An 18654-nucleotide genomic window follows, 5' to 3' on the forward strand; every position below is an offset into this window, starting at 1 on the left:
CACCCCGGGTCGGTGCTTTATTACAAAATCGTATGCAGCAAAAAACAGATGCCAGCGTACTTGACAGCTATTCATGCATTTCAGGGAAGCCAGATCCTGTAGGTTCTTGTGGTCGGAATAAATGGTGGTTTGGTGTTTAGCCCCTAGAAGATGATGCCGCCATGTCTGCATAGCGTCTTTAATGGCCAATAGTTCCTTCTCCGTCACGGTATAGTGCACTTCCGTGAATGGAAAGCCACCGGGTGCAGTCGACCCGTGGTAGGGCAGGTTTGAGAGAGAACTGCACCTAATGCAAACGATGAAGTGTCTGCTTCCAAAACAAAAGGGCGTTCAGGATCGGGGTGCTGAAGAACAGGGGCAGTGGTGAACCTCTCCTTCAAGGTATCAAACGCCGTTTGATGTTCCGGTGTCCAGTGATAGTGGACCAGAGGGCTGGTTAGTGCAGTCAAAGGCGCAACAATGGAGGAGAAACCAGCGATAAAACGCTGATAGAAGTTCGCGAAACCAAGAAAAGACGGCAGCTGTTTGAGTGTAACAGGGACGGGCCAGTCCGTGATAGCGCAGACCTTAGATTGGTTCATGGGGAGACCCCCGGGTGTTATATGAAATCCTAAGAACTCAACTTCGGTGGCTTGAAACATACATTTTTCAGGTTTAGCAAAGAGTGTGTTCTTTTTGAGGAGGGACAGGACTTCTCTGACGTGAATGACATGCTCTTCCAGAGTGGGGGAGAAGATCAGGATATCGTCTAGATAGACCACTACATATACATCTAGAATATCACTGAACAAATCGTTTACGAAATGTTGGAAGGTGGCTGGGGCAATGCAAAGCCCAAAGGGCATCACCGTATATTCATACAGTCCTTGTCAGGAGCAGAATGCCATCTTCCACTCGTCCCCTTCTCGCATACGGATCAGATTGTAAGCACCACGTAAGTCTAGTTTTGTATAGATAGATGCGTGAGACAGTCTGTCCAACAACGTTGAAATGGGCGGGATGGGGTATCTGTTCTTAATGGTGATGGAATTTAGCCACCGATAATCGACGCAAGGGCGCAGATCACCTTCTTTCTTCGGAACAAAGAAAATGGGACTTGCTGCTGGGGAAGAAGAGGGGCGGATGTGACCTAACCGTAAGGCCTGTTGGATGTAATCCTTCAGTGGCACCTGAATCGATAACAATGTGAACAGAATGCACGCGTTCCCGGGCTGGGATCAGCATAGCCTGGACCACCACTGGTTTAATGGGACCAAAAGCGATATCAGAGGGGGTTAGTGGAATGCTCGCCCGTACCCCCGATCTCAGGGGCGAGCCTTCTGAAAACCTGGATTTTTGTTTTTGGGTCGGCGAGGACATTCTTTTATGTAGTGGCCGCTGATGCCGCAGTAGAAACAAGCATTATCAGTACGTCTACGTTCCCGTTCAGTATGAGTAATGGGGCTACGGATCCCGCCTACTTGCATGGGTTCTGGGGTTTGATCAGTTGAGGGGGAAGTGTGATGACCGGAAAAACCTGTTTCTGCCCTTCGCTCAGTCCTTCGGGCATCCACCTGTAAAACCAGAGCAACCAGGTCTGAATAGATAGCCGGAAGGGATGGGACGACTGAGAGGGCATCCTTCAAGGCGCTACTCAGACCCCTATAGAATACAACCGCCTTTTTGTTTTCAGGCCAAGACGTCTCCGCAGACAGCTGGTTAAAGCGGGTTATGTACTCTATAAGCGTCTGTCTGCCCTGAGTGAGGTCTAAAAGCTCCAAGTCCTGGGATTGTGCCCTATATCTGGTGTCGAAGACTTTTGCCATTTCATTAACCAAGAGGTCGAAGTTGTATAGGGCAGGATGGTCACTTTCTAAAAAAGGGTTTGCCCAAGTGGCTGCCACTCCTGACAAATGCGAGAGTAGAAAGGCTGCCTTAGTGACGGAGTCAGGAAATGCCAAAGGCCGGCACAAGAAATGGAGCTTGCACTGATTTAAGAAAGTGCGATATTTCCTAGGGTCTCCATGGAACCTTTCGGGGGCTGCCAGGGGAATGGGGCTAGGGAGTACCACAGGAGGGGGCAGAGAGGGAGCCGGAGGAGCTGTGGGAGGAACATGGTTCTGGGGGGCAGCGTCCCCAAATTCCGCATCAACGGGTAAAGGATTTTGGACGCTGTTTAAGGCGTCTAATCTATGGTGAATAGCGGTGGTAGCTGTGGCCATATCAGTCCTAAGGGCTGTGACTGCTTGCATTAAAGCGGCCACTGGGTCCCCGGCAGAAGTATCCATCTGGACGACCAAAAGGCTTCACAGTCTGTTGTGATCTTGATGGTCGTGTAGATGAAGATACCTCCGTCCCCAAGTACCACACTGGTAAGAATAATATCACTACCAATGCAATTCTTGAGGCCACAGGTGTGGAGTGCCGTCAAGCTGGAACCAGGAACACCGGAAGGACCCCCTGACCACTGTAAGGCAATAAATGATTAAGGCAGACAGTCACAATGATCACAATGCAGTATGGTGGAAGAAGCTAAAGGGCTTACTCAAATGTGCTGGTCAGGTTACCTCAAAGGGTTAGGGGAAACAGAAGGGTCCTTGTGGGCACTCTTGATGGAGTACACCTGTAGGTCAGGTAGCCAGTGGATGATCCGTAAACAATCCGTTAACAGTCCAGGGTCGAAAGCCAAGAAAACAATAGCCAACGTCCAATATCCAAAGTTCAAAAGTTTGTGCAAAGCCAAAGGTCGTGAAGCCTGAAGATTAAAGTTCGCCTGAGGAAGAGACCAAAAGCAATCCGTGACACGTTCCGTGGTCAAAGAAATCCGAATTCTAAACGAGATCCAAAAACAACGTGCAGCACTCCGAAAAGCAGCTGTGAAGCGTTTGTTCCGCGTTTCCCCTGTCCTTTTGACTGTTTGAATTAATCACGTGATACAGTCACGAGGGAAACGCGGATCCACGTCATGTGACCCTCGACGCTGCACGGGGAGTCTGCCGGCGATTGGCCGCCTGTTGCCGGCGTTTGGTCACCTGATCGGAAGCACTTCATGCGCTGGATCGTAGTCTCCGGGCGCCCGTGGACGGGTGCCGTCCCGGAGAGAAGCGCCATGGCAGATTCCATTGTAGGAAAGGTCGTAGCTGTCCTTGGTAATTCAGTTGCTGAGTGCGATGCATGTTATGGGGAACACGCCAGATGAAGCGTGCATGGTTAGGGGTGGTGGACGTGAATCCCGAAGGTTGTCTGGCAATGGTGTGGCAGGGAGGAGGCGTGACATTCCCCCAGTTTTAGAGTCTCTGACTCCCCCTGCTTCTGAGGAAGAGGTGGATAGACCAACTGGACCCCTCTCTAGGCCTAAGAGAACTGGTAATTCTCAGTACTGGTGGAAAACCAGAAAAGAGAAGTCCAAGGCCAAAAACCTTCAGACTGTTGGACCTTCTACTGAAGACTCCAACTCAAATCCTAGTATTGGGAGGGAAACACCTAGAGTAGGTAAGGTTAGATCTAAGAGGAATGGGAAGCAGGTACATTGCCTAACCCCAACCCCTCCACCCAAGAGGCCTGAGACCCAACCTGCTCCCAACAGAGAAGTGGTGAGGAAGCCTGGAGGCCCCTCTAGATCTAAGGGAATCCTTTCTAAGGACCCCTTGAAAAAGCCTATTACAGGTTCAGGAGTTGTACCAACTTCTGAGGGACTGGTCAACCAGATCCCCTATAGAATTAAAAAGAAATATGTTCCTCAAAGGGTTTGTAGGTCATATAGCTTACAAAGGAAAACCTTTGATTTTACCATTGAGCACAGGTCAGGGTGTCACCACCAAAATGCTGATGGTCTCTCTAGGATGGTTGTAACCGACTAGAGGTAGGAGATTCATCCAGGAGTGGATTCAATCCTCCTGTCCCTTAGTCTGGGGGGGGGGGGCGAGTGTTAGGGAGAATTCTCTTATAAGGCTAATTTCCCAAACCTAGTGAGTCCCCCCGCAGCTTTGCTGGATTTTTTTGGGTTTGTTTTTTTCTCCTGCTAAGAGTGAGATTCTTTTTCTCCCACTCTTAGGCATGATTTGAGGTATGTCTTTGACTTCATATATGCTTATAGGCTATGGGGTATTTTACTCCATAGGGTATCATCTGTTTTGGTAGATATGTTACACAGCACCCTCACTGCAGTAACACCGGGGTGTCATAATGACCCCCAGACAGACTCCATACCCTGGGACTGACTACTGTCTCCCAGGGCATGTAAAGTCACCATTGGCTTTATTAGTCCAAAATTGTGAACAGAACCAGTACAAAGCATCATATTGTGGAAGTACTGGAAGGGGTTAATTAGATTACCCCTGGTTCTGTTTCCAAGGGGGCACTGTCCAGTCCCCCCTTGTCAAGTTTTTGGCTGGTGGCAGTGGTTACCACGCAAAATATTCCCCCGGAATATTTCTTAGGGGATTTTCCCATTAATTTTAAACACACCAATTTTTTGGTGCATTGTAAAGATACCTCCGGTTTATTTAATTAATATAAAATCACTGGTTGGGTCTTTTGGCCAGAACTCTTTTGCAAAATGGCGTACGTGTCCATCTCTGTAACTCCAACCAAGGTCGGGCCCTTTGTTCCACTTTTTGACGGGCTTCTCCACAGAAGCCCTCCAACTGGTGCCACTCTGTCTGGGATTCACAGGATGTGTGGGTGGGGGAATTGGCACCCTGGACTGCGTTGCCTTAGCAACCCAAGTCACACTCTGTCTTGATTGGCCAGTGGTGAGCCGCCCGGCTCACCACTTAGCATGTATGAGTGACAGCTAGGTTGTTGAATGGGGGTTTTTCTGCATAAAAGCAGGGCTTTTGGGACTGGAACTTCAGAAGTTGCCACAGGACCTAAGAAATCCGAAGAGGGGAGAAGCTGAGCCATCTGCAACAACGACACCATTGGTGGAGCCCTGCTGCAACGACCTCACCACTTCCCACGACGACAAGAGAGGATCTTCTCCTGCAAGAGTCTTCTCCCTCTGAGCTGGTGGGGACAACTAGTTCGACATTCGCCTTCCAGGACGTCCCTTGGTCGAATCACCAGTGCCAAGCACCCCGGTGGTCGGATAGCCAAGCTTCAGTCCACTGGAACCGCGAATAAAAGGAGCGCACCTTTTAACCGAACGAACTCTGCGGCTGGTTTCATCCCTGGGCAGTGCAACGACTCCAAGTTTCCTCCTCGACGAGATCTTGTCTTCCCCTGATCGAAACCATGAACCGCACCCACTGCCACGAACAACTGCCACCGCTGGAGCTTCCTCACTTTTAAAGGTACTGTGTTCCGCCTGACCTCCCTTTCTTCGGATCGCTAAAGGTGACCCTTAAATCCTTGGCTTTCAAACTGGGTTGGACCCCAGACCTTCTAACTTTATCTTTCGCATTGAACCAACCTCTTTTGAACATTTTTGCAAAGACTTGAGTGCATTTTTAAACTGTGTGATCTTGGGCACAATTTGCCTTGTTCCATTTAAAGTGGCCCTGGCCTATGAACTTTGGCTCTACAGTAGACTCTGCCTTTGCTACTTGCTGTGGTCTTAGAAAAGTGTTGGGAACTGTTTATTTTCATGACCTGCCTTTTTCTCTCCCTCTAACTTAATTATTGGAGTGCCATCTAAGTTAAGTGCTCGCATCTGTTTTTACAACTAGTGGTGTTTTTAACCTAGACTTGTCTAATAATTATTAAGGGAGGTGTGTATACTTTATATGACTGTGTTTGAACTTGCTTTGATTTAGAGTGCTTAGTGTATTTCCTAAAGTGTGTTTTAAATAAATAATTATATACTTTTGATACCAAGCTCTGGTCAGTGTTCGTTTGCTCCACTGTGTTTTTGGCCCTATTGTGTATCCTCTGTATAATGCCCTACTCATCTTGAGAGAAGTCTGGCTGCTCAGCCACAGCTACCAGGTAAATCTGGGTGGTACAGACTGCTACCAATTGGGTTTACTGCTTACTCCTGTAGTCTTAATCTTTTTGCAGTGTTCCCCAAGGGAACTCCACAGAATTCTGCCTAACAGTCGCTGCTCACCCCCCCACATCTATGTGCCCCTGCCACGAGGAGCAGGACGGAGAATCCACCTTTTACAATATTAGGACCCATCTTTAACCAGAGGCCTTACCAAGGGACCGGGAGAGGGTTCGAGAGTGCAAATCATCCAACCAGGGATGGGCGGCGTCCCCGTGGATACCAGGTGAGCGTAACATTTACTTTTGCAGCACACAGCTCCTTATGGGCAGTGTTACTGGTAACCCATTAGGTTCTCCTCTGAGATTCTTTTTTTATCCTTGCGTTCTACTGTTCTTAAGGATAGAGAGATACTTTGTATCTCTCCTAAAACTTTATATTATGAGAGAGTGTGAAACACCACCTTATGTGGAGTGCCAAGGGGATTCTTAGTATCCCCCTTCACTCTGCTCATGTTATTTTTTTGTCACATAGACAACCTTCTACTTATGGCTGGTGGCAGTAGACATGTTCTACCGACTATTGTGCTATATTCTTCCCCGCAGACTAAATTCACAGTCTAGGTTGTTCACAATTGGGTCGCCTAAGAACTTACTTGGTAGCTCCTTTCTTATTTCACCGTTTCTAGCATGCTTGTTCTTTGTTAGCCCTTCTTCTCCCATTCTGGGAGGGGGAGATTTGTGTGTGTATTTTGCCTTTGGGGGGAACTCTTGGGTGTCCACACCTAGGCTCCAGTGTATCTGGGCAGGCAGGAAGTAGGGGATGAGTTTTTCACTCACCTGCTCTTTGTCTGCCTGAGTGCCTGAATGGAACCAGCTCCCACTGGGGGTCTGGCTGTCCTGATTGGAAAGCCACCTACTCCTTTCTGTAAACTGCTGAGAGTGATTGCAGAGGAGTGTGTACTAAAACTGAATAAAATGTGAGGTTCCTGAGGTGAAAGGCAAGTTGACCACTGGAAACTGAAGTAACCGAAGAAGAAGATAACCAGAGATGCCTGCAGACCCTTTGCAACACAGTGAAGCGACCACTGCTGCCCTAACCCCGTTTTCTATGCGACAGAGGAACTCTGAAGAGGATGACTCCTTCCCTTTGGCTGGTGGGACAAACTAGCTCTGTGAAAAACTACAATCTGAGCCATCTCCCGAGGTGCTGTGGCGTTCCAGAGCTGCAAAGCGTGAATAGCAGGTGACCTCTGACCCAATCGTAGTGCATTGTCTTGCCAAGGCTGAATCCATCCAAATCTTTGCTGAGTTCCAGGTGAACCTCCAAAGACACAATCCAACTCATCCAAGTCCCCTCACCAGAGTGCAAGACGCTAGGAATCGAAGAAGATTCAGCAGACAAATTGTGTCTTTTGTTGGTGCTGCAGAAAAGGTGCCAAAACAGCAGATTGACCAGAGAAGCTGATGAAATCCATGCCAGAGGTCCCCTCTTGAGACTGCTGATGAGAGATCCAGTCCTTTGCCCTGCCACTCATCACCAGACCAAGGGATCCGGAGGTCGGTCCAGTGCTGCCACATCGAGGAGAGTCCAGCCAGGAAAATATCTACTAACCAAAGGTACTTTGGGGAGAAAAAGGTATTGCTTACTTTTATCCAAGAAGTCACTCCAGAACATTGGAGGGCATGTAGAGGTGTCTAGGGTGTCCACGCTTACCACTGACCCAAGCTGCTGCTTGTGTCCGTTTTGAGAGTCCTTTAACAGGGTGTCCACCATTGAGTTATTCTTCTAGTATCCTTACCTAGAGACTGAAAGTATCCACAGGAACTTTTGCTATTTTGCAGCTTCGTAAGACTTTGAGCCCTCTCTGAACTGCCTTTTCGATAGGGTTGCAAATTGGACTTTAAAAGCCTTAGTGCGTGAAGAAGCTGCATCTAGAACCTTAAGCTCTGCTACTGTTTCACTAACCAACTATTTTCCTTCCAAAAATACTTTTTCTTCTTTGGTTTTGCTAACTAAAAATAATTACAGTATATCTTTGTGGGTGCGCGATTGTGCGTTAGTAGCGATAATACGATAGAATTGTCATTGGTGTCAAAAGCTGTAACAATCGTAACCGCGAGCAACTACAAATTAAGCAGTGGCCTTTGAAAAGTATCTACAAGATATCTTATGTGTTTTGGTTTAATGTGCTAAGTAGTTTAGTGTAAATACAATAGATATGTATTTTATATACATGTATTGTGTAAGTGTTTCTTTGACTTGCATTACTGACTGGGTTCAGTGTACTTACCTACAGCTCACATCTTCCTCTTACGATATGCCTGACTGCTCTGCTACTCTACCAAGGTTCCATGAGTAGCGCAGACTGATAGTGAGAGTTTGAGACCTATATACCAAGTGGGATAGTTTTATGAAGTCTTACTTCAAGTGGACCTCAGGAAAACTCCCTAACAGGCTTTGCGCCAAATCTTCCCTTCAGTTATCCCAAAATTAACTGTTTCTGCTCGATGGGAAAAGTCCAAGCCATGAATGATTCATGGTAAGACTTCGGTTCTATAGTAATTGATGAGTGGAATTGTCAAGAATCTGCCATACTTTCGATTAATGTAATTCTTATGCATTCCAAACTGTCCTACTTTATTTTTTAATCTTGTGAGTATAGAAAGTTTGCAGGGTCTACGAAAAACCCAAATATGTAAGATCATTAACAATCTGTAGTTTCTCCTGTCCTAATTTCCATTTTAATCCATATTGTTATTAATTCTGGAGAATCTAGTTTAGTTTTATTTGGATTGTCAATTGTCAATGGTGTACTGTTTGAAAGCACCCATAACACACTTCAGTATGTGATGAGGGGGGAGTGGAAGCCTCCCAACCAATCAGGAGGCTCAAAACAGGGCCTTTACAGCATGGTAAAGCCCCTGCTCTGAGCCTTCTCGTACGTGGGAGGCCTCCATCTTCCCTGCTGGTACTTAGCCCAGCACCCTGTTCCCCTGCTTCCCCACCACTGCTCCAATTTCCACATCCCCCACCCGCTTCCAACCCCTCCCCATTTACCTTCCGCTGCTTCATCCCTAGCCAGTGCAGGGAACACTCTGTGTTCCCGGGGCAACACAGTTGCGGCAACGGTCGCCATGGAACTACATGTAGTTTCCTTCTCCCTGATACATCTTGTTTTGTATTTTTTTTTTACTTGAGAAATGGAAAACACGCCATTTCTCAATAAAAAAAAAAAAACTATTAGTATCCTGGTACAACGTGCCAGGAAATTAATAGCAATACACCCCTTGGGTGACCGTAATGCCCCTCCAGCTTGGGAAATATTGCTTATGTAGGCCTAATTAAGTGTTATCCAAGAGAATGACATAATCAGCCTACGTAATCCAGCAGATTTTAAACCCTTCTAAATGTGGAGCTAAAAAGGCCACGTTCCCCAGATATTCCCCCATATCAGATACTTACAAATTAAATAAACACGGTGACAAAACACATTCTTATCTTAATCCCTTTTAGAAGATTGGATTCAATCAAGAGATCACCCTGTAAATTTAGTCTGACTTGAAGTTTAGCATCTGAACAGAGAAAGATATGAATTTTAAGTACTCTGTCTGGAATTTGCCACTTCCACAATTTATGCCAAAGACGTGAACAGTTGACTCTATCAAAGGCAAGAGATAAATGAATGCATGAGGCAAACAGGGGCAGGGCATTTTGTCCCCATACTTTTTGTTGAAAGGCATCACTTATGAAGCCAATTCATGTGGTGCCAACCCCCTTCCAGAAGCCCGTTTGGAATTTTGAATAGCCCAGGTTTCTAAGTCCTTCAGTATTAAGGATGAAAAGATGTTTCTCTCTGCATCTAAGAGTGCAATGGGGCGATAGTTTTCTGGATTGTTCCTAACCCCGTTTATAAATTTGGATGATGCATGAAGTCTCCCAGGTTTGTGTCATGATCTCTGCTTCCAAAAGGTCAGGGTTTTCCCAACTCCCTTGGAAGCAGATCCATAACCCAGGTTCCGAGTGCCAACCAGTCCCAATTGGGACCTTTTGGACCCAGTCCTGGCGCCAGTGGCACCAGGCTCATAAATATGCCCAGTCCCAGCGCTGGAAGCGCCGGGCTCATAATGCTTGGGTGGACTTACCTTCAGCAGACCATGCTGCTTACTTGCCTGCCAGTTGAGCCTCTGATCCTCTTCTGTTTGGAACTACTTTTCCTGTTGGGTGGGGCTGGAGCCACTCCCTAGATTCAGAACACTGGAACTCTTCTGGAAGGCAGGAACTCTTTTCTTACCAGGAACTCTTTTCTTACTTAGGCGTGGCTGTGGAAGGAGACACCTAAGCACTACAGGAGGCTATTTAAACCACACCCGGTGGATGAATCTTGCTTTGCGTTATTCTGCAACCTCTGCAGCAGAACGCTCATCGTGTCTTCTGCATCCGGTCCTGGGCCTAAGGAAAAAGGCTTACCATCCTGAATCCAGTCTTCAGCAACACCTATAAAGACAAGAAAGAACAGGTTAGCATTCCGGCATCTGAAAGGCAAAGGCTTACCATCCTGAATCCAGTCTTCAGCAACACCTATAAAGACAAGAAAGAACAGGTTAGCATTCCGGCATCTGAAAGGCAAAGGCTTACCTACTCTTCGTGCGCTCCGGAGGTCTTCACACTGCATTCCGGCATCTGAAAGACAAAAGTTTACCAACTCTTCGCACGCTCCGGAGGCCTTCGGCGCTGCATCCCGCATCTGAAAGACAAAACAAGGTGCGTTTAAAGACATTGGGGAACTTTAATACTCACGTGCCATTACTCCTTTCCACATCTAATCCAGTGGGTATTCCGGCACCCTGCAGCCGCTCCGAACTCGTACCTGCAAAATAAAAAGACAGTTAGAGCGCATAGTGAAGCAGGCAACAAGCGCTTACTTACGTGCTTCCAGGCGCTTCTATTCATCACACGGGCTCCATCTTCAACTCACTTCAGCCCGTCATCCGCCATCGCCGGAACCCTGCAAAACAAGAGACATCATTACTAAAGACTTTAAAGACATTTGAATGACTCGAAACTTACCGTTCGTGCAGTAAACGACGGACAGCAGTCCTCTGAAGTCAAGAGGCCTGCGCTACCTATCCAGTGAAGAAACTGGTTACAGCACCCTGCCCCGAGGCAGATGGAGAGCTCGGCATTCACTTACCTAAGGTGAGAGCGTTAACCTTTGGGGGTCTACAGGAGAGGAGAAGAGGAAAGAGATAGGGACACCCCAGCAACCCCAGTTCATTAACCCCATATTTTCTATCTGCAGACATCTTACTCTACACGTCAGGCATACAGTGCACAGAGGTCCAGCCCAAAGAGCCAACCGGGTGCTACACATCACCTTTGAAGATACGGTAGTCGCCCAGTCAAGACCGGCGCCTCTGCGAGAATCAGGTGAGCGTTACAGAACGCAAAGCCTACCGCAAAACTCTCGCCCAGGCGCTATGGAAACCTCGGATACTGACCCCCTAGCCCGGTTACTTGGGGAACTAAGGGCAGAAGTGCATGCAGCTCGTCAGGAAACGAATGCTCTAAGAAGGGAACTAATTATTTCCAAGGAGAGAACAGACAATCTTGCTAGACAAGTGCTACAGTCACAAGCCGGACAGACCCCGTTACCCGCATCAGGGGCAAATCTTCCTTCAACATCCTCTATGAATCCAGTGCAGATCAACCTACCTGGGAATGTACCTCTGGCTCCGCCCGAACGATTTTCTGGTGACCCAAAGAGGTTTGCAGTATTTATCAATCAGTGCCGGTTGCACTTCTTATGCCGGCCAGCAGCCTTTCCAACTGATCAAGCAAAAGTAGCTTTTGTACTTTCGTACCTTAGTGGCAATGCGGCAGACTGGTCGATCCCTCTAGTTAATCAAGATGATCCGGTTCTCCATGATTTTCAAGCCTTTCAGCTTAGTATGGAAAAACTGTTCGCAAGACATTCACAGGGGCAGGCCTTGGACAATGAGCTTCTTTCGTTGCGACAGGGTAATCAAGACCTTTTGGCTTATATTGCATCTTTCAATAGACTAATAGTGGAAACTCAATGGCCTGAGGACAAAAGGATTACGCTGTTTTATAGAGGTCTACGTGGAGAGCTCAAAGACGTTTTAGCCCAAGTAGTGAATCCCCCACAAGACTGTTCGGATTATATAGACTTGGTCGTTCAAATAGATCACAGGCTGCAGAACAGGAAGGCCGATCGTTCCAAGTTTGATGCTCGAGTATTTTCCAAACCGCCAACTCCTTCCAAAGGAGTAGACTCCGGGGAACCCATGCAAATAGGGGGTCTGAAAGGTCCTCTAACACAAAGGGAGCGGGAAAGGAGGAAACAGTTGCAATTATGCCTATATTGCGGAAACTCAGGGCACTTTCTTCGAGACTGTCCGGTGAAACATGCCAAGAAGGCAGTAGGAGCTGCAGTTACCAAAGTTACAAACTCTGAGCAGGGAAACGACCTCGCCCGACAAGAATAGAGGTCCTCTTGCCGAGCGTGAAAACCAGTTCCGTGACCTCGCATTTCGTGATACCTATGGTCCTCATTAGCCCTGATAATCCGGATCGATTACATGCAATTGAAGCTTACGTCGACAGCGGTGCCATCTGCAATTATGTGGATCATGAAATGGTTTTGAGGATGAATCTAACTCTTTGTCCCAAGGCTGTAAAGGACGTCATTACTACGGTGGATGGTACGGAGATAGCCTCCGGGCCAGTAACGCATACCACTCAAGAGGTGACGCTAGTAAGTCAAGATGGACACCATGAGAAGATCGTGTTCGATGTGATCAAGGCCCCTCAGTTTCAGATTATTCTAGGAATACCTTGGTTAGAGAAACACAATCCTCTGATCGATTGGCGAGCAAGAACGGTCCAGTTTCCAGAATGTGTCTCTACTTGTCACCCTCCACCTGGTGTTGCACTGGCCGCAATTTCTTCAGAGACTCCCCAGTTACCTCCCGAATACCTAGAATACCAAGATGTTTTCCGGAAGGATCAGGCTAACTCTCTACCTCCTCATAGGTCTTATGACTGCCAGATAGACCTGATACCTGGATCTACTCCTCCTTGTAGTAGAATTTATGCCCTCACCGAGCCTGAGAACCTTCACCTTCGACAATACCTGGATCAATACCTGGCAAATGGGTTTATTCGTCCTTCCAAGTCCCCTGCTTCTTCAGCTTTGTTCTTCGTTCCAAAAAAGGAAGGAGACCTTAGAACTTGTATCGATTATCGCTCCCTGAACCAGATCACCGTTAAGAATAGATATCCGTTACCTTTGATCCCTGAACTCCTGGACCAAGTCAGAAAAGCATGCATATATACAAAGCTGGATCTTAGAGGAGCTTACCACTTGGTACGAGTAAAAGAGGGCGATGAATGGAAGACGGCCTTCCGCACCAAGTATGGGCTATTTGAATATCAGGTCATGCCCTTCGGACTTTGCAATGCCCCGGCCGCCTTTCAATATTTTATGAACGATGTCCTCAGAGAGCTCATAGATGTATGTGTTGTTGTTTACATTGACGACATCCTCGTTTATTCTTCATCGGAATCTGAACATCGGAAACACGTGAAAATGGTCCTCGAAAGATTGCGTCAACACAAACTTTTCGCTAAGTTGGAAAAATGTGTTTTCAACGTGACTGAAGTTGAATTCTTGGGATTCATATTATCACCTGGCGGAGTGCGTATGGATTCAAAGAAGGTCGATGCAGTTCTCAAATGGCCATCACCATCCTCCGTAAAAGGTGTGCAAAGCATGTTAGGCTTCGCTAACTTTTACCGCAGGTTTATCCCCGAATTCTCTCGAATAGTCCAGCCCATCACTGCCTTGTTAAAGAAAAACAAACGTTTTGAATGGTCTACCGAGGCGGAACAAGCTTTCCAGGATTTGAAGACTAAATTTATCTCTGCACCAATCTTAAAACACCCTCGCCCCGAACTCCCCTACATCGTGGAAACTGATGCTTCAAGCCTTGCCATGGGGGCAGTTCTATCACAAAAGGACCCGGTAACCAATCAGTTGCATCCCGTGGCATTTTGGTCCCGCAAATTCTCGCCTCCTGAAATCAATTACACGATTACTGACAAGGAACTTCTGGCTATCAAGTCTGCCTTTAAGGCTTGGCGGCATTATCTGCTGGGGGCCCGACACACCGTTACTGTGATTACGGATCACCGAAACCTGCAATATTTGAAGACCGCAAAAGCCCAATCCTCTAGACAACTCCGTTGGGCATTATTCTTTGCCGAGTTTGACTTCATAATTACCTATCGACCTGGTACAAAGAACGGTAAAGCCGATGCCCTTTCTCGGATGGGAGTGGAAGAACACTTGGTCAACCCTAAACCTGTACCAATCATTCCCGAACAAAGAATTCTGGGTGTAATCGCCACAGAATCCATAGAGGAAGTTAAGGATAAAGCCAGGCAACTTGTAACTCCAGCAGACATACAGAATTGGCATCTGCAGGGAAAGGACTTTGCAGTAAAGGACAACTTATTGTATTTCCAAGAACGATTATACCTACCCAGCACAGATTTACAGAAAAAAGTAATCTCTTGTTATCACGACTCTTTAATGGAAGGTCATCCCGGTATAGCCAAGACCTCAGAAAAGATCAAGCGCTACTTCTGGTGGCCGTCTTGGAAAAAAGATATCAGAGACTTTATAATGTCCTGTGGAGTATGCGCCCAAAACAAGAGTCAAAAGGAAAGACCAGCAGGCCTCTTACGCCCTATTGACATCCCACCTCGCCCTTGGCATACGCTTTCTATGGACTTCATCACCGATCTACCTCCATGCTCCGGATACAATACGATTCTAGTAATCGTGGACTTATTCTCCAAGATGGCGCATTTCATTCCGCTCAAAGGCTTGCCAACAGCAGCAACTCTGGCCCGAGAATTTCTCGAAAACATCGTCCGACTGCACGGTTTTCCTTCGGTTCTAATTTCGGATCGAGGTAGTCAATTTATTTCTCATTTTTGGCGAAGTTGCTGTCGGTCGGCTCAAATTGATGTGAGACTATCGACCAGTCACCACCCTCAGACCGACGGACAAACCGAGAGGACCAATCAAACTCTGGAACAGTATTTACGCTGCATGCTGCAACAAACTGAAAAAACTTGGAAAGATATCCTTTGGATAGCCGAGTATGCCTACAATAACTCTGTCCATTCGGGAACTGGGAAAACCCCGTTTTTTCTTTTGTACGGCAGTCACCCTCGAACCTCGGAGTTGGATCCCCTCCAAGATCTTGAAACACCAGCAGTAGACTACCTGCATTCTACAATCACCCAAGCCTTTAAGGAAGCTGTTTCTCACCTTCAAAGGGCTAAAGAGCAATACAAGAAAGGAGCAGATCAACATCGGAAGGAAGCCCCTCACTATCAAGTAGGGGATCAAGTCTGGTTATCCACCAAATATCTATCTCTAAAAGGGCCACGCACATTCAACCCAAGATACCTTGGTCCCTATTCCATCACTACCATAGTAAACCCAGTAGCGGTCAAGTTGGACTTGCCCCCGCACATGAAGATACATCCGGTCTTCCACGTCTCTCTATTAAAACCCGTGCAACCTCAAACCCGACTAACCAAATCTCCAAAACCTATCCTGGTGGATGGAGAACTCGAGTTTGAAGTCAAAAGCATTCTGGACTCCAAGATCTCCAAATCTAAACTATTCTACCTAATTGACTGGAAAGGCTACGGCCCCCAAGAGAGATCCTGGGAACCTGCTGAATATGTCCACGCTCCTCGCCTAATCAAAAGATTTCACCGAACATTTCCTGACAAGCCAAAACCCCCGGAGAAGCCCGGTTTGGGAGGGGCCTTGAGGGGGGGTACTGTCATGATCTCTGCTTCCAAAAGGTCAGGGTTTTCCCAACACCCTTGAAAGCAGATCCATAACCCAGGTTCCGAGTGCCAACCAGTCCCAATTGGGACCTTTTGGACCCAGTCCTGGCGCCAGTGGCACCAGGCTCATAAATATGCCCAGTCCCAGCGCTGGAAGCGCCGGGCTCATAATGCTTGGGTGGACTTACCTTCAGCAGACCATGCTGCTTACTTGCCTGCCAGTTGAGCCTCTGATCCTCTTCTGTTTGGAACTACTTTTCCTGTTGGGTGGGGCTGGAGCCACTCCCTAGATTCAGAACACTGGAACTCTTCTGGAAGGCAGGAACTCTTTTCTTACCAGGAACTCTTTTCTTACTTAGGCGTGGCTGTGGAAGGAGACACCTAAGCACTACAGGAGGCTATTTAAACCACACCCGGTGGATGAATCTTGCTTTGCGTTATTCTGCAACCTCTGCAGCAGAACGCTCATCGTGTCTTCTGCATCCGGTCCTGGGCCTAAGGAAAAAGGCTTACCATCCTGAATCCAGTCTTCAGCAACACCTATAAAGACAAGAAAGAACAGGTTAGCATTCCGGCATCTGAAAGGCAAAGGCTTACCATCCTGAATCCAGTCTTCAGCAACACCTATAAAGACAAGAAAGAACAGGTTAGCATTCCGGCATCTGAAAGGCAAAGGCTTACCATCCTGAATCCAGTCTTCAGCAACACCTATAAAGACAAGAAAGAACAGGTTAGCATTCCGGCATCTGAAAGGCAAAGGCTTACCTACTCTTCGTGCGCTCCGGAGGTCTTCAACTGCATTCCGGCATCTGAAAGACAAAAGTTTACCAACTCTTCGCACGCTCCGGAGGCCTTCGGCGCTGCATCCCGCATCTGAAAGACAAAACAAGGTGCGTTTAAAGACATTGGGGAACTTTAATACTCACGTGCCATTACTCCTTTCCACATCTAATCCAGTGGGTATTCCGGCACCCTGCAGCCGCTCCGAACTCGTACCTGCAAAATAAAAAGACAGTTAGAGCGCATAGTGAAGCAGGCAACAAGCGCTTACTTACGTGCTTCCAGGCGCTTCTATTCATCACACGGGCTCCATCTTCAACTCACTTCAGCCCGTCAACCGCCATCGCCGGAACCCTGCAAAACAAGAGACATCATTACTAAAGACTTTAAAGACATTTGAATGACTCGAAACTTACCGTTCGTGCAGTAAACGACGGACAGCAGTCCTCTGAAGTCAAGAGGCCTGCGCTACCTATCCAGTGAAGAAACTGGTTACAGCACCCTGCCCCGAGGCAGATGGAGAGCTCGGCATTCACTTACCTAAGGTGAGAGCGTTAACCTTTGGGGGTCTACAGGAGAGGAGAAGAGGAAAGAGATAGGGACACCCCAGCAACCCCAGTTCATTAACCCCATATTTTCTATCTGCAGACATCTTACTCTACACGTCAGGCATACAGTGCACAGAGGTCCAGCCCAAAGAGCCAACCGGGTGCTACACATCACCTTTGAAGATACGGTAGTCGCCCAGTCAAGACCGGCGCCTCTGCGAGAATCAGGTGAGCGTTACAGTTTGGGAGAACTTCTTGTTTTCAAGATGTCATTAAAGAACACTATTAAAAATGAAACCCACAAATCCAGCGCACTCTTGAAAATTGTATTGGAAAGGCCATTGGAAGACGGCGTCCTGGAGTTCAATGATTTCCTAATGATTTCTAAAATAGCTGCGATATTAAAATTAAAATTCCAGTGAACTGCTTTTATTGGGACTTGGTAAGCATACTTCAAAAATGTATATAAGGAGCCAAAATAGGTAACCCCAATGTCCCCAGAAATAGGAGAATGTTCAAGATTGTGAATGAGGGTCCAAAAATTGGCACAGTGTTTACTAATAATAGTGTCTAGCATATGCTTGTCATCTCTTTTAAGTAATGTATAATGATGGCACTTAAGCCGGTTTTTATATTGTTGTCAAAATATTAATTTTCCCTACTTCCAAATTCAGGGATATGTTTTCTCTCTTTTTCTGCTTAACATTGTTTTGCAATTCTCTTTTTTTCAGATTGAACAACTTCATCATATGCATGTGCTTGAGGTTTAATTTTAATATAATTACCAGGTAATGTGTTGATTTTATTCATAACAAAATTGAAAAGTTGTAAGCATTTTTCACTCTCCTTATTATTCAATTTTGTTTTTATGTTGAGTGATGAACAGGTTAAAGCAGAATTCTGGGGTTGTGTCAAATAAAAAGTCATTCTAGTGGTTAACATGTTGAGGTCACTTAATTCTGTTTCGTTTACGTGAAAGTTCAGTCATTTATTAAAAAGAGATGAAGTAACAAAAACATAATCTATGCAAGATTACAAGGGACCTCTATGCCACGCGCCCTTACTTGGGATATCACTTATTGCATTTCCATTAAGCACATGAAGGCCCCAATCATGATAAAATCTTTTCCACCTCTGACCAAATCATCTTTTGTTGCTAGATTGAGTGTTATCAGCAGACATTGATAGCTCCTTTTCTTCTGGTAATGATAAACATATCACCAGCTATTATTATGTCCCAAGATTGCAAAGCACATATAAGCCTCGAATATTATGAATTTACCTCGGCCATGATCTCAAATGCAGGGGATCCGATATATGTCGATCTGGAGTATATTTCTTTTAGTGGAGCCATCTAAGATTTTTCATTTTTGCTGTATCTCTAAATTTGTCTGAGATTTTCTCGATTTCAATTGATAAACTATTCTGAATGGCAATTATCAGGCCACCAGATGGTCTACCATCGTTTTTGCAAGTTTATAGTTGTTGAATCCTGTGGTAACCATCCAAGAATAGAAGGTGACA

The sequence above is a fragment of the Ambystoma mexicanum genome, chromosome 2q, assembly GCF_040938575.1.
Source record: "Ambystoma mexicanum isolate Mex_15411 chromosome 2q, UKY_AmexF1_1, whole genome shotgun sequence".
Lineage (NCBI taxonomy): Eukaryota > Metazoa > Chordata > Amphibia > Caudata > Ambystomatidae > Ambystoma > Ambystoma mexicanum.